Below are 16,836 nucleotides of genomic sequence, written 5' to 3' on the forward strand. Positions count from 1 at the left end.
GCAGAATACTCTCACCCAGTCAAGAGATCAGGGCTAGATCCAACACCGTTTTCTAGCTCACTGCACCATCCCAGCTCAGAACCTGGCTATATGCAAATTAGTCTGTTCCTGTCCCAGTGCATGATGGGAACAGGGCAAACCAAACTACCAAGCCAATTCTTACACTGGGAAGGAAACAAGCTTCCGGGGACCGGTTTCTGGCATTTCAGCCGTCGTCGGCCCGGCTTGCTTGAATCCTGATGGTGCAATGAGCAAGGGACTCACGTCTGAGTATACCCTTCCACGCTTAGGGTGGACAAAATATTTAACAACAAGGGGTGGTGATGGACAGAGTCTCTGATTTAAGCAGAATACTCTCACCCAGTCAAGAGATCAGGGCTAGATCCAACACCGTTTTTTAGCTCAGTGCACATCCCAGCTCAGAACCTGGCTATATGCAAATTAGTCTGTGCCTGTCCCAGTGCATGAAGGGAACAGGGCAAACCAAACTACCAAGCCAATTCTTACACTGGGAAGGAAACAAGCTTCCGGGGACCGGTTTCTGGCATTTGCCCTTACATTTAGGACAAAATAATGTTTATATTGTCCGTTTCCTTGCTTTTTATAGACGACAGACGGAACTCCCCTTCCACCTTTTCTACTCTGGTTTCATTACTATTGGATTATTATCTTCATTTTGGATGTAAGTGTCATGATCCTGCCCGTTGCTTATATTCCAATAACCAGCAATTCCCCCTGGTAACTAAGATTGCATTAGCTCTTATCATCCGTCACTTAGGAGAATTTCTAAAACTTCTGTTTATACCATAGGTGGCTTGTATGCATAATATTGAAACACCTCTTATTACGGGTGTGATTCAGTTGAACTCGACTACGAAGAGATATATACCGCCTATCAATAAGAATTGATCTGCCGGAACAGAACCCTTAACGGACAATTGTCTGAAAAACGGGGTAGGTTATAGGGTTCTTTTGTAACTAACTCCAGTCAATGAATCATCAGTGGCCCTTAGAGTGTTTTTTTATTTCCTGTCTTCTAGTCACTCTTTCATTAATGATTTCTCGTTAATCACTCCTAGATGCCATTTGTACCACAATACAATTTTACAGATACACTTACGCATCCTTTAACAACGGCAGAAGATCCAAGAACATCATCTTTAGTGACTATTTTGGTATGATTGCTTTCTTGTGCTAAATACACTTTTGCTAGCTACCCACTCCCCTTTCTTTTGGCTCTTTGGAGTTAGGGCTCTTAGCACTTAATATTCATGGTTATCAACAAGTCTAGGATGTGGGGGCAACCGAATATAGAGGGACATGCCAATATGGAGAATGATATGCAAAAACTAGTAATAGGTTGTTATTTAAAACAGCACTGTCTTTTCTCATAGTAATGGTATAAAACGTTAATGTTGTAAATGAGGATTACAAATGAGATTTTGTGCCACTTCTAAACTTGACAGAAGAGCTCAACATATGACGTCTCTTTTGTTTGCAATTACAAACAGCGACAAAACTGTGTTAACAAATGCTCTGTTTAATACATTCAAGTCAGTTTAAGATATACCATAATTTTGTTGGCATTTTGAATATAGGATCTGTACTAGATTCAATCTTGTGATGTACTGTTGATAAAGCCTGGCATTCTTTTCATGAGCTTAGTTGCTTTTTAAAGATTTTTTAATGTAAGTTTTAACTGTATGTTTTGTATATTGTCTTTTTTGTAACAGCCCTGAAGAAGTCCCTTGAGGAAGAAACGCGTCGGCTGTAGATCCTGTATATAGCTTTTTTTAAACTGAACTGAATAAAGAACTCTCAAGAATACAAGAAATAGCTGATGTGATCATTTCTGTTTACCTTATTAGAGTTAACAGTTTCTAAAACCGTTGAAGTGGTGCACCTTGACCTTTTTCAAATACAGACTAATTTGCATATAGCCAGGTTCTGAGCTGGGATGGTGCAGTGAGCGAAAAAACGGTGTTGGATTAAGCCCTGATCTCTTGACTGGGTGAGAGTATTCTGCTTAATTCAGAAGCTCTGTCCATCACCACCCCCTTTTGCTTAATTGTTTTGTCCACCATAAGCGTGGAAGGGTATACTCAGACGTGAGTCCCTTGCTCATTGCACCATCAGGATTCAAGCAAGCCGGGCCGAAGACGGCTGTAATGCCAGAAACCGGTCCCCGGAAGCTTGTTTCCGTCCAGTGAAAGAATTGGCTTGGTAGTTTGGTCTGCCCTGTTCCCATGATGCACTGGGCCAGGGACAGACTAATTTGCATATAGCCAGGTTCTGAGCTGGGATGGTGCAGTGAGCTAAAAAACGGTGTTGGATTAAGCCCTGATCTCTTGACTGGGTGAGAGTATTCTGCTTAATTCAGAAGCTCTGTCCATCACCACCCCCTTTTGCTTAATTGTTTTGCCCACCATAAGCGTGGAAGGGTATACTCAGACGTGAGTCCCTTGCTCATTGCACCATCAGGATTCAAGCAAGCCGGGCCAAAGACGGCTGTAATGCCAGAAACCGGTCCCCGGAAGCTTGTTTCCGTCCAGTGAAAGAATTGGCTTGGTAGTTTGGTCTGCCCTGTTCCCATGATGCACTGGGCCAGGGACAGACTAATTTGCATATAGCCAGGCTCTGAGCTGGGATGGTGCAGTGAGCTAAAAAACGGTGTTGGAGTAAGCCCTGATCTCTTGACTGGGTGAGAGTATTCTGCTTAATTCAGAAGCTCTGTCCATCACCACCCCCTTTTGCTTAATTGTTTTGTCCACCATAAGCGTGGAAGGGTATACTCAGACGTGAGTCCCTTGCTCATTGCACCATCAGGATTCAAGCAAGCCGGGCCGAAGACGGCTGTAATGCCAGAAACCGGTCCCCGGAAGCTTGTTTCCGTCCAGTGAAAGAATTGGCTTGGTAGTTTGGTCTGCCCTGTTCCCATGATGCACTGGGCCAGGGACAGACTAATTTGCATATAGCCAGGTTCTGAGCTGGGATGGTGCAGTGAGCTAAAAAACGGTGTTGGATTAAGCCCTGATCTCTTGACTGGGTGAGAGTATTCTGCTTAATTCAGAAGCTCTGTCCATCACCACCCCCTTTTGCTTAATTGATATAAAGGGAATTAGCATAATCCACCGAGATATGACAAGAGCTAGGAGATTGAATTTGAGAGCCTCAATGGTAAAGAACCGGGCAACCTTTCGATAGTACGAAGGCACAAAAAACAAGATGAGACATCCATGCTGATTTGAGTGTGCATAGAAAGGTCGTCACTGATTTTTATGCCCAGACTCTTTACAGATTTCACGGGAGAGGGAGCAGGGCCAAGAGAAAGAGGCCAAAAATTAGAAGACCAGGGATTGGATGAGCCTCCGAATAGGACTAATTCCATTTTATCCGGGTTTAGTTTAAGATGGTTTAAGCTAATCCAGTCCTGAATGAAAATGATGGTGTTCTGAAAATGAGAAACAGAGTCAGGAGAGGCAGAAAACGTAAAAATAAGTTGGAGGTCATCAGCGTAATTGAACACTGTGACCTTCCGTTGACGTAAAGCAAAAATAAGAGGAAACATTTAAAGGTTAAAAAGAAGGGGGGAAAGGGCAGAACCTTGAGTAACACCACAGGTTACCGCCCGAGGGGTAGAAGAAAAGGAAGAAAGTTGAACAGCCTGATGGCGGTTCTCCAGAAAGGAGGAGGTCCAACATAAGGCCAACTCTGAGATGCCAGCAAGCTGGACACGGTCGACCAAAAGAAGATGGTTGACCGTGTCAAAGGCGGCTGATAAATCGAGAAGTACAAGGGCCTGGGTGGATCCATGATCGGCACCGACTCTCAGCTCATCCAAAACTGAAAGGATGACTGATTCCGTCGAGTGAGACTGACGGAAGCCAGCTTGATAGGGGTCAATGTAATCAGAGGCCTCGATAAAAGATCTGAGGCAGTGGGTGACATGTCTCTCTAAAACTTTGCCTAAAAAGGGGAGCAGAGAGATGGGTCGAAAGTTAGATGGAATAGTTGGATCAGCACCTACCTTTTTTAAAACAGGAACAATCTTTGCTGATTTAAGAAGATTAGGGACAATGCCCATAGCCAAAAATTTATTGAGAAGGGCAAGAGGAGGGTCGGGACAGACCCAAAAAATCTCACGAAGAATGTGAGAAGGACAACTATCGGTGGGGGAGCCAGATTTCGTAGAACCCACCAAACTAAGAAAGTTCCTTTTTTCTGGAGTTGGTCTCTCCCGCTGCCGCAGCCATTACAACATCAGCGTGGCCGCCGAGTGGGGGGGGACTACACATCCCAGGAGCCTTTGCGGCTGGAAGCCGCACACGCACATCCCGCGCCCGGTGGCACTTAAGAGAACATGAGGACTCCTGCGTCACAGGACGCTCGTGGGCGGCGCCGGGAGAAGCCCGTGACAAGGACGGGGCCGTCTGCGGCCGTCTGAGGTTGTTTGAGGCCAGGCTGGGCCACCCCACTAACTTTTATGAACTCAAGTAAGAATGGAACATGTATTTTAACATCTACAGTCAATACGATATTGTAGTAGGATACTGCTAATACTATTCCTGTTATGCGAGTAAGCCTGATAGGATATCAACCTAAGGGAACCCTCAATCAACATTTATTTTGTAGGTATCAAACCCTATAAAAAAAAAACCTTTATACTTCAGACATGGCAAAAAGAAGAGTAAAACCCCTGTTAGAAAAAACACGTAACTCCATAGACACCTATCTGACTAACGCTGTTAGCGTCCTATCGGAAGAAATCAACCGTACAGAAAGACGCATATCTATGGGAACTAGCATATTAACTGGGGAACAGGGTAGTTTATGTGAGGAGACCTCATTAACTAGGGAGGAAGGACTGTTCACCCAAAACTCAGTCTCCGATACAATTAACATGGTTAATGATACATCCGTAGGAGATATAGATTATTTAAATGATTCACGCATCTCGGTCACGCCCAAATTATCCAATTTGGCCACCTCCACCCCTCGATTAAACAAACTAAAGGAGGGAAAAGGAAAAATGTTGGACAGGGAAATAAAAGGACTAATAAAGATACTCACATGATAACAAGAGGGGTGTCTGCTAATCAGAGAGAGGAATTAGCTCACGGAGATAACAGGGACATATTTTACATGGAGGATATGTTTAAGAAAATAACTGAGTTAATCAGACCACTACATGAGAAAGTTGATAACTTGGCAAGGGAGGTGCATAAACTGAGTGGACATTTGGTCAAACATAGTTTTTAGAGACCGGTTAGCTAATATAAAGGAATACGTAAATACTAATACAAATATGAACATCAACCCTACTAGTAGGCCTACTAGCGGAAATGGCCCAAATATGACACCTGATATGATGACTGGAGGTAGCATAGATAACATTCAAGATGGTAAGGCAGACCATAGTACAAAAGAAAAGGGAATTAATATGTCCTCTAGGTTACCGAGAGTAACATCCCCAAATGCCAAAGAGAACTCAAAGGTAGTGTATATAGAACAGGCAACAAAATTACGTACAGCACATAACCCCATTACAAGACCAGAGGATCATTTATTAGCCAATGAGAGTGTAAATAATGTACCAGCGGTTATTAATCTACCACCAGAATGTGGGGCATATGTCGCAGTCCTTACAAATATACCTATATTGCGGAAAGATACAACAGAAACACATGACGCCCTGAAAAACAAAACACTATACTGGTTATCTAAAAACTGCGGATTCCCAACAACAAGGGCTGATCAGATAATATTAACCCAAAGGGTGGGATGGATAGGCCCACTAACTAAAAGGATTGATGGTGACTGTATCATTATCAACTTTAGGTCCCCAAAATGGGCTCTCAATACAATTTTAAATGCCCCGCCCCGTCATGCTGGGACTATAATACTACCTTATTGCCTTTGGGCTACTTTTACAGACACCTGTCAACAAACAACTTAGGGGCTAACCCAAGCTCATACCATTTGAACTCTAACAAAATGCCTTCCCCAGTAATTTAACTACCATGCTTTAAAATTCCACTTTATAACAGATATAATGTTCTAGGTCCCATGGAGGACATCGATTGACACCAGGGACAAGAGGGCGCACCCCCCATGGATAATCCAGGACTGGTGTAAGAGTCAAGGATAATTGAAACTGGGAATGAAAACGGAAATGAGCAATCTGTCCATCAAGACCCTGCACAGGAAAATATGGAAGTGGTCCTTAAACACATAAATCCTAGAGGAGAATTCACAACTGGGTTACAATCCACTGTGGCTCACGTAGCTCTAGGTAAAAGCAAGAGTCACGTTATTGACCAAGGGAAGTTAAAAACGCCATAATTCATGCGGGTTACACACTGACCACATGGAATATCGCAGGCCTTGGTAATAAGCTTGATACCCCCCCCCCCTGGAGGGATTAAATTTCCTCTGGTACTGATTTCATCTGCCTACAGGAAACTTGGAATACTGATCCAGTTTTTGTTGAAGGGTACACATCGCACTGGCTAAGTGCGTTACCATCCATAGCAGGTAGAGCCAAAGGTGGACTCCTGCTACTTGTATCCAATAAATTAGTAGGATGTAAAATTAAAAGTTATTTGTCAATCAACAACCATAGCCAAGTGATGAGGCTCGAGTTTAATAAGGGGAAGGATTTGATCTTAATTAACTATTATAATAACATCTTTAACAAGGGCAGGGGTACATCATTACTCGCATTAGAAAAGGAGATTGATAGGACTTTGGCACTTTCTGGTAAATTAGCCATTATTTTATGGGCCAGTGACTTTAATACCCAAATTTGTTCAATGGTTCAAATCAATTTATGTGGGTTTTTGAATGCCTATAACACTACCAATAGAAACATTGGTGACTTCTTACATTTCCCCCATTGTGATTATGGACTGATTTTGAACTCGATGATGGCGAACTTTGACCTCGAGTTACTTGATTGCTCTATGAGAAATATTAAATTGCCCAACTTTCACGGGTTGCAACGCCAATAGTAACATAGATCACATTTTAATTTCTAACAACAGCTTTTATTCAGACTTATGGATATCCGAGCAGGTGGTCAGCGATCATAATAGCATTTCTTTTGTACTTTTAAGTTGGGGGAACAAACCCCCTGACACCATGGAACGCATCTCTGATATATTTCCTATAAGGCCAAATGGGATGAGAATTAAATGGGATGGAGTAGTACCAGAGAAAATCCTATGGGAGGTGGTTACCTAATGTAGGAACGAAATTGATCTTTGCCTTAGTGAAGAGGTCCTCCCAAAAACAATGCTTGACGCGTTCACGGAGATAAACCACTCAATCAAAGATATAATAAATAGAAATGTTAGAGTATCTAAACAAGTTAACTCAGGGTGGTTTGATAAAAAATGTACCCAGGCACTGCTAAATTTAAAATCTGCTCTGGGAATTAAACCACGAAACAAGCCCCACATTCATGACCTACGACTTGAATACAGACAAACCACATTGGCTCGTAAAAAAGAGATCCGAGATGAAGCATGGAATAAACTAAGCATGGCAGCTGACACAAAGAATAGCAAACTGTTCTGGGAAGTGGTAAATAGTCCTTTTCTAAAAAATAATTGTACGCCCGAACTAACATCATACGTAAATTGCTCAGCGTGGGTCGAACATTTTACTAATATTTTTAATCTGGATAAGGTGTTTTTAACTTTGTTTTTAAATGATGATTTTACGTGGCCCACATTACCCTTTCTAATTAGCGTTGAAGAGGTACAGGAGGGGCTAGATCATAGTAAAGGGGTCAAAGCCCCAGGCCCCGATGGGGTTCCAATTGATTTATATAAAAACAAGATGGACTTATGGGCCCCGATTTTAGCAAGAATTTTTAATATGGCAGCAACGGGGGACTTTCCTGCATCATGGGGACAATCGCTAATCGTCCCCTTACACAAAAAGGACTCTGGTTCCGAAGCCTGTAATTATCGCCCAATATCCCTGCTGGATTCATCCTTAAAAGTTATGAGCCGGATTCTTTTAAAAAGGTTGAAAACCTGGGCCATGGATTATAAGATTCTATCCTCTGCCCAATATGGATTCAGGAAGAGCCTAGGTACTTTAGAACAATGCGTGAACCTTGACCTGCTCATTCGTAAATACACATCAGTGAAGGGGGAAACCTGTTTTTATGTTTTGCGGATTTGAGCAGTGCCTTCGATCTTGTGTACCACTCACTTTTATGGTCAATACTGCTCGAATCTGGGGCCCCAAGAGAGATAGTATTTTTCCTGGCACGGGTATATGAAAGATTATCATGTAGTGTACGATATGGGCCAACAGACGAACGAACCCCCTTTTTTAGTGTTATAAGGGGCATCCGGCAGGGATGTGTTTTGGTTCCTCTTTTATTTTCATTATTTATTAATCAAATAGATATGGTTTTAAGCCAGATCCCAACAGATGCCCCAATAATAGATAATAAGGTGGTACCAGTGTTATTATACGCTGATGATGCTGTTTTAATTTCCCGCACCCCAATTGGCCTTCAACGACTTATTAACACTTTTACAGATTTTATTAAAGGTAGAAAACTTTTAATTAATAAGGCAAAAACATTTATTATGTCATGTGGCAATAAAGCATACATATCCAGGTCTTTCTTCTTAGAGGGCTCAAAAATTCACACAGTAAAGAAATTCTGTTATTTAGGAATCACTTTTTCAGGGAATGATAATTGGGTCAGCGAGCATGAAAACATTAGGTACAAGATGGTCAGGAATACTAACAGTATCTCTAAATTTGCAGCTAAACTAGGGGATAGCAGGGTAAAAGACATGATAACTATATATAATGCCAGATGTGTTTCCGCTGCCCTATATGGGGCTGGTGTGTGGGGATACTGTGCAGATAAGTCAACCCAGAAAGATGAAAACAACTTTCATAAGAGGTTGCTTAGTGTACTAGCTACAGCCTCAACTGAATTAATCCATCTGGAAACTGGTATTCATTATATATCCGATCTGGCTGCGATGCGCCCCCTACTCTTATGGCACTCTATTTGGTCCAAGAGTGAAACAGAGTTTACCCAGTCCATAATTAGGGACTGTATTAGGCTGGACCATTGCTCCCGTATTCCTTGGTTAAGTTATATTAATCAATGGTACAAATCTCTATTTGACATTAATATTCTTGAGGAGCCTGAATGTGTAACCCAAATTCCCAAAAAAGAGATAAAAAACACCTTACTGACCTATAGAAGGGAGGACTGCTGTAAACGAATTGGGACCCAAAAAACACTTGTGTTTTACCAACAACTGGACCTCACATATGGCCTCCAGGCCTACCTGGTAGAAGTGTAAAGCCGGTCCCACCGCTTTGTGTTAACACGCCTTAGGCTGGGAATTGTTCACCATTTGGTAGCCTTCCCAGAAATGAAAAAAAATAGTAAACTGGCGTGTCCATGTGATAATGTTTCTAAACAAAGCTGTTGCCATTTTTTTTATTGCTCTGTAAATTTTATACCTTTTTAAGAAAATTTTATTTAAAGCCTATCCTTTTAAAGTTTAAAGTCCGATCCACTTTAAATGCCATGAAATTATTATTCTCTTTGGAAAACCTAAATATTTGTTTCTATGTAGCAACATATATACCAACATGCATAGCGGCCAGAAAATCGATAGTACTTTGAATTGTTTTTGTTTTTGTATCAAAGTGTCAGTCCTTTACGTATCACTGCACTATACCCCCAAGACAACTGTTTTTCTAGTGTTAAAAAGTAATTTGATAAATATTTAAAGTACATTTTAAAGTATCTGATATTTTATGAAGTTTTCCCCTACTGTTGGCATATTGTGGTAAATATTTGATTTACCGTCCTAATTTCTATACAGGTAAGTACTTAATCAATAATAACTCAATCGGAAAGAAAGAATCAGAGTCCGTGGTGTTAGAGTTCTTAGGGGTTTTATTCCTTAAAAAGGAATGGTTCTAGAACCGGATATCATATTCCTGCCACCACAGGGGTGCAGGAAGGGATAGAGCAATACTTTATTGACATTACATTTCTTTTATACTTATTATACATAATGAAAGTCAATGCAGAAGGCGTAACAGCTGAGAGAAACGAGATAAGGATACACACGTGTTAACAATACGTAATTAGAAGGCGTAAACTAGGCGTGCACAGAGGTGTGTTCTGGAAACGTCATGTGAATGTGTCACAAGTGGGTGGCTCTATGACAGAATCTTGCAATGTCAGCAGAAATCAGGAGCTAGGATGCGCGCGCAGCTGCATGACGTATGATTTACGTGAAACTGGAGGGTGCAGGGGACTTGACATTTACACTGACGGAAAGAGACAGAAGTCTGGCATGTCAGATCAACTTGTACCATTATCATATCTGGTATCTGATGTTTTAGGAACCATATTATCTGGACGGAAAAGGTCTCTGGGGCAGAAGCTATTCTATACTGACTATGAGTGCGTGTATAAGCGTCTAAGTGTCTGCATGAGATGCGAGGGGGGCATGGGCCTTCCATGGTAACGGAGGCTATGAATTACTTGCACGGAGACAGTGAGGCCGAGCCCTTTTGCTCTGCAGCTGGGGGAATGTTTACTTAAACTAGTAGGCAAGAATGTATTTTCGAGGAGCGGAATAGATAATGCGAAGGTTGAAGTCGGTCTTGGCAGGCAGCAGGCTGTGCTAAGCGCCGAGGGCCGCGCTGGGAGTAAGGCAGAGGTCACGGGTACAGAAGCAGCCTGGGCTGAGGCTTTTAGAGTCAGAAAGCAGAAAAAGGCTCGATGGCAGAATTCGGGGCCTGCTCCGCCAGAGCTGAAAAACGTGTAAAGTATGCCACAAAAAGACGTTGGCAAGGCATACTTAGGAACTAAATATTCAACCCGTTCATGGCGGGTCTGAAAGAGGACATGTTAACGTTGAACGCAAATATATTTGCGTCTTTATAGCTGGCACAGGAGGGAAGTTACATGCACTTTAACCTCGTACATGGAGACGGTGGGGTACACGCTAGGGAACATAACTTGACCAAAAATTTATATTTCCTCATTCCCTCCTTGTTCCCTACGGACACTTCATGATATATCGATCCTCATGAATCGATCAGTCTGTTCTTGTAACATCATTTGCTCTTCTTTCTTTCTTTGACGGTTTGAATGAAAACTGGAATGTTCAATGCATGATGTGGCGCACAGTCCACAAATCGCCGGCCCACATTGTAGGCACAGGCAGCAACTGAATACTATGACAAGGGCAATGCCTAGGAAGGATAGGATCTTCCATCCCCAAGCGGTCAGTGTTGTCCAGAACCATCCGGACCAAGTCCAGGTGCCTGGATTCTGATGTATCAAACTTGCAATTTTATGAAGACGTGTAATAGCTTGGTATACCGTTGGCGCGTTTTCTGGAATGAAAACACAGCAACTTGACCCGATGACCTTACAAGCTCCACCTCTATCTGCCAAGATGACGTCAATAACAAGACGATTTTGAAGGACAACAATCCGCATAGCAGACTGTTCCTCTGTTAGGTTGCCTAGAGCGGAGGCAGTTTCATTTACTACTGCTTCGAGTGTTCTAGTTAATCTTCGTATTAATTTACTGTTTTGGACGGGGCCTGTGAAGAAAAAGAAGCCTTTATTGAAATCTGTGTATTGTTCCCATGCCGTTTCAGTATAGTCGACAATCGGGAGATTTCTTCTGAGTCTACTCTTTACTAGATTTGTATTTCTATGATAATCAGGAGGGGCTAGGAAAACAGGTGGCAGAAGGAAAGCAATGTAACAGGTACCATCCCAATCTGGAGGTAAGCGTATGTACGCGGTATGGCCACAAACAAAATAGGAATGTCGAGTAGCTCTAAAGGAAGACTTGCCATGATCACTGAATTCGACCACGGTAGTACATTGACTATGACCTAAGTGTACTGAACCCTTCTTTCTAACACATAAGTCACCTGTGACTGGTAATACTGACATAGCAGGGAGAACTGGTGCAGCTTCGGATTCAACAGTAAGAATCATGAGGTTGATTGTATAATCACCTAATCCATACACTTCATTTTCTAGATCAGTTCCTGTCCTAATGGGAAGTCCCTTCTTGTCAGGGTAGCAGACGTTGAGCAGAACTAGGTTCAGGTTTCCCCAAATCCAATTCCCCTCGAAAACAGCAATATCAGAATCTAAGGAATTAATTAATCTAAACCATGCACCACAGGAGCCATTGTGAGTGAACGGGTACGGGAAGAGAGGCAGAACTCCCTTGTATTTCTGATAGGGAGGGAGTCGGCCACATATCCAACAGTTTGTAGCATTGTTAGTCTGATGGGAGTGATGTAACATACTAATGAATGTGTTGTTGCGCAGCGCAAGCCTGTAAGACAGTTCGTGAGGCGGTAATGTACTAAAAGAATGTTCAGCAGATACATTGTAAGCAGATTGTTCATGCTTGAAGATAGGGTAATATATGGGAAGCAATATACTCGCAACAATAATCAGAAGACTTAGAAAAAACATAATCAATAACGTCACTATACAGTGACTGCGGAGTGATTTACAATATGTACGTTTCTTGAGTTGTCTCTCTCTCTCTCTATCTCGATCTAGGGGATACATGTCAGAAACTATTTAACCGATTCACCTAGGGGAGGACTTAAACAATTAAACTGTCTGACTTGCTAGATCGGAGTTTCAGTTTATACTCCTCTTGGGGAGTTTTCTCTCGTTCGGGAACTTTAAAGTCACTAGGTTCATCACAGTCTTTGGTGGGGGTGGACGAGTCTGGGTCTGGTTTCAGTTCGTTACATTTTTTAATATGACTCGTGTGGATCCACCCCTTTCGGCCTTCCACCTTTATTGCTGTCCTCGTTGTAAGAAGGACGATCTTCGGCTCTTTCCAGCGGGGCTCCAGCGGACTTTTCCTGTCGAAGTTCCTTATCAGGACCGTATTCCCAGGGCGGACATCGTGTGGCTTTACATCAGTGTTGTCAGGGAAAGCTGCGGCAACCTGTGAACGACATGATTGGAGTGCAGACATCAAGGAGGCAAGATAATCTGTCAGCATATTACCATCAACATCGGTAATTTTCTTAGGCATGGGCGTCCCCCACATATTCGGTGGCCGGCCAAAGACCACTTCATACGGGGCTAGCCCTGATCTAGAATGTGGAACCATCCTCATATAGAATAACGCAACTGGCAGGGCGACTATCCAGTCGACCCCTTTCTCTTTACAGATTTTTGCGAGTCGTGTTTTCAAAGTCTGGTTGTGCCTTTCTACAAGGCCAGCGGCTTCGGGATGTCGGACACAATGGAATCTCCACTGGTATCCTAGCAGGAGTGATACCTGCTTCATAAGCTCGGATGAGAATGGCTGTCCGTTATCTGAGTAGACGACACGAGGCAAGCCGTACCGTGGGAAGAATTCTCGAACCAGCTGCCTGGCAGTGGTCGGGGCAGTGTAATCTGAGACTGGGTAAGCTTCTGTCCAACGGGAAAGTGCACAAACAACTACGAGGACGTACTTGAATCCTCGACAACGGTCCATCTGGATATAATCCATCTGGAGGACTTCAAAAGGGTGATCGGGAGGATGAAATCCACCTTGCTCTACAGGGACGCTTTTACCTGGATTGAACTGACAACAGATCATGCAAGTACGCACTTTCTGTTTTGCTGCTGCTTATATGTTTGTTATACCAGAGATTCTGTAAACTGTCTAGCATGGCTTTTTCTCCCAGGTGGGCTGGACTATGTGCTGTATTGATTATAACTTGAACCATTGAGTCGGGGAGAAACCATGTAGATTTTCCCTTCGTCATCCATCCCTGATCTGTCTGGACCCCTCCTTGTTCGACCCATTTCTTGATTTCCTCTGGAGTCGCATGTGTCTGAATGTCGATTACATCTAGTGAGGGATCCTTAACTGTCATACAATGTGTCGGTACTATTGTCTTTGTCACATCAGTAGTCTGGGTGTGAGTCAATGCTGTATGTTTTGCTGTTTGGTCTGCCAGGTCATTACCCTGGGAAACAGAATCCGTAACTTTAGTATGTGCTTTACACTTCATGATGGATATGCCTGAAGGCAAATGTATTGCTTCTAGTAGTGCTTGAATGAGCGGACCATGTTGGATCTTGGCACCATGTGAAGTTAAAAAACCTCGTTCTTGCCATAACACTCCGAAGTCGTGCACAACTCCGAAGGCATAGCGTGAATCTGTATATATGTTTACATTTCTGTTCTTTGCTAGTATACAGGCTCGGGTCAGAGCAATGAGCTCCGCCGCTTGAGCAGACAGTGTGTCAATACGATGTGTTTCTTTGACTTCAGTTTCAGTGGTCACTGCATATGCGGCCACTAATTCTCCTGTACTTGTTCGCATGCATGAACCGTCCACATAAAGTGTCAGGTCTGGATTTGTCAATGGAACATCTGTTAAGTCTCGTCGGGGTTTTGTTACTGCATTAATGATCTCTATACAATCATGTGGGGCTGGATCTGTCATACTCGAAGGTAACAATGTTGTAGGGTTTAGGATGCTGCAGCGTCTGATTTCTATGTGTGGCTGGAATAGTGTCAATTCATAACCTGTCAGTCGTGCTATAGTCAAGTGTTGAGTCTGGGTTCGGTTTAGAAGAACCTCTACAGAATGTGGAACTTGAACTGTTAATGGATGTCCTAAAACAATTGAGTCGCTCTGCCTGATTGCTAGGGCTGTCGCTGCAACTGACTTTAAACATGCAGGGAGTGCTTGGGCTACTGGATCTAATGTACTTGAAAAATAAGCGCAAGGCTTATGTGAACCTGCTTGATCTTGAGTGAGGACAGACAATGCTGTACCATCACGTTCTGTAACAAAAAGTGTAAAAGGTTTGCTGTAACATGGTGTCGCTAAAACTGGTGCTTTACATAAAGCTTTCTTTAATGCTTCAAAAGCCTGTGTATGTTCCTGAGTCCAAGGAAGGGCAGTCGAAGTCGCTGCCTCTTGTGTTGTCAACTGTATCAGTGGTTTAGCTAGAAATGCATACTGGGGAATCCATTGTCTGCAGTACGAGGTGAGGCCTATAAAGGCCCGCACTTCCTTTTGTGTCTGTGGTTGCGGCATATTTACAATTAACTGAATGCGATCAGGAGTGAGCTGTCTCCCCACTTTGGACAGCAAGTGCCCAAGGTACACCACTTGCTGAACACAGAATTGCAGCTTCGAAGGAGACACCTTGTGTCCCTTGTCGGCCAGAAAATGTAAAACTGTCAGTGATGCTTGTTCACATTCGGGTTCACTTCGTGCGGTGATCAACAGATCATCGACGTATTGCAGTAAAGCAGTGTTAACTGGCATTTGTATACTATCAAGTTGTCTTTTCAGTGCTTGGCTATAGATGCTGGGGCTTTCTGTGAATCCTTGAGGTGCGCGTGAAAATTTGAAACTTCGTCCATTTAAACTGAATCCGAAGAGATATTGGCTCTCTGGATCAATGGGTACACTGAAGAAGGCGTTCTTGAGATCAATTACAGTAAAGAACGTCGCCTTTGAATCAATAGCAGTCAATAGGGATGAGATATCGGGAACCACAGGATACTGTGGAACAATGCATTTATTCAGCTCTCGTAAATCAATCACCAGCCGATATACTGGCGGTGCATTGGGATCAGTACGTTTAAGAATCGGAATGATAGGGGAATTACAGATATTGGAGTCGGTCTCTACGACCACTCCTTGGGCAATGAGCTCTTCAATGATTTCCAGTAAAGCCACTACAGCATCAGGTGGTAACTTGTATTGTCTGATTCTCGGTAAAACAACACCTGGCTTGAGTGTAACACGGTATGGTGTAATGTGCATGCAGCCTACATCAGTTGGGCCTTGTGCCCACAAGTGATCCGGTACATTTTTCAATCTGATATCAAAATCTCTTAAGACATAGTGACCCTTGAAGTCCCGCAGGAAAAGTCTAACTCCTTCCGGAGAGCAGCAAATCACAGCTCCTAGAGCCTTCAGTGTCTTTATTCCTAACAAGTTTTCTGGACATGATTTCGTGAGTAACAAGTCTGTAACACGTGATAATGGACCTACTGCTAAGGAGACAGGTTCTGATACTTCATTTACAATAGGCTGTCCTGAAAAACCAAGGGAAACATTCTGTGAGCCTGAGAGGGGTGCCCCTGGAACTTCATTGTGACTGATTGTAGTGCGACTTGCCCCTGTGTCAATTAAAAACTTTCTGTCTTTTCCTAATACTTGACTGTGCACGTAAGGACCCTCTTGATCTACAGGAATCTCAATAAGAGGCAAGCCAACCTCCCTCTCTAGGCTGTTTCATGTATATCGCTGATAATCGGGGTAGTCCGATTGGGCATACTGGTACATCTGTTGTGAGACTTGTTGTGTCGCGGCAATAGGCTGTGGCTGTGATACTGCTACGGTCTGGGCTGTATGTGGTGGCGCATGCGTAGACTGTGGATTCTGTGAGGTCTGTAGCTGGACCTGGTCTTGTCTAGGCTGACGCGGTCTTTCTTTAGTTTTACCTGTTGCTATATTATGTTTCAGGACTGGACATTCATGTACATAGTGGCCTGGCTGCTTGCAATAGTTGCATGTCCCTTTAACGGGAGCTGCTGAATTCTGGGTCTGGGTCGTACCCTTCCTCTGGCCGTCGGCTGGAACCGACTGGGCCACTAACATTTTCATTTTCGTGTCTTTCATGCGTTTCTGTTCATGATCCTGTTCTTCTCTGATTCTGTTCTGGTGATATTGCAACATTTGTAACATTTGGGATGGCGTATTTGCTTGCCATGTACTTTCAACCTTGTATACTCGATTCTTAACTTG

Source organism: Lissotriton vulgaris, chromosome 3_1 (genome assembly GCF_964263255.1).
Source record: "Lissotriton vulgaris chromosome 3_1, aLisVul1.2, whole genome shotgun sequence".
NCBI classification, from domain to species: domain Eukaryota; kingdom Metazoa; phylum Chordata; class Amphibia; order Caudata; family Salamandridae; genus Lissotriton; species Lissotriton vulgaris.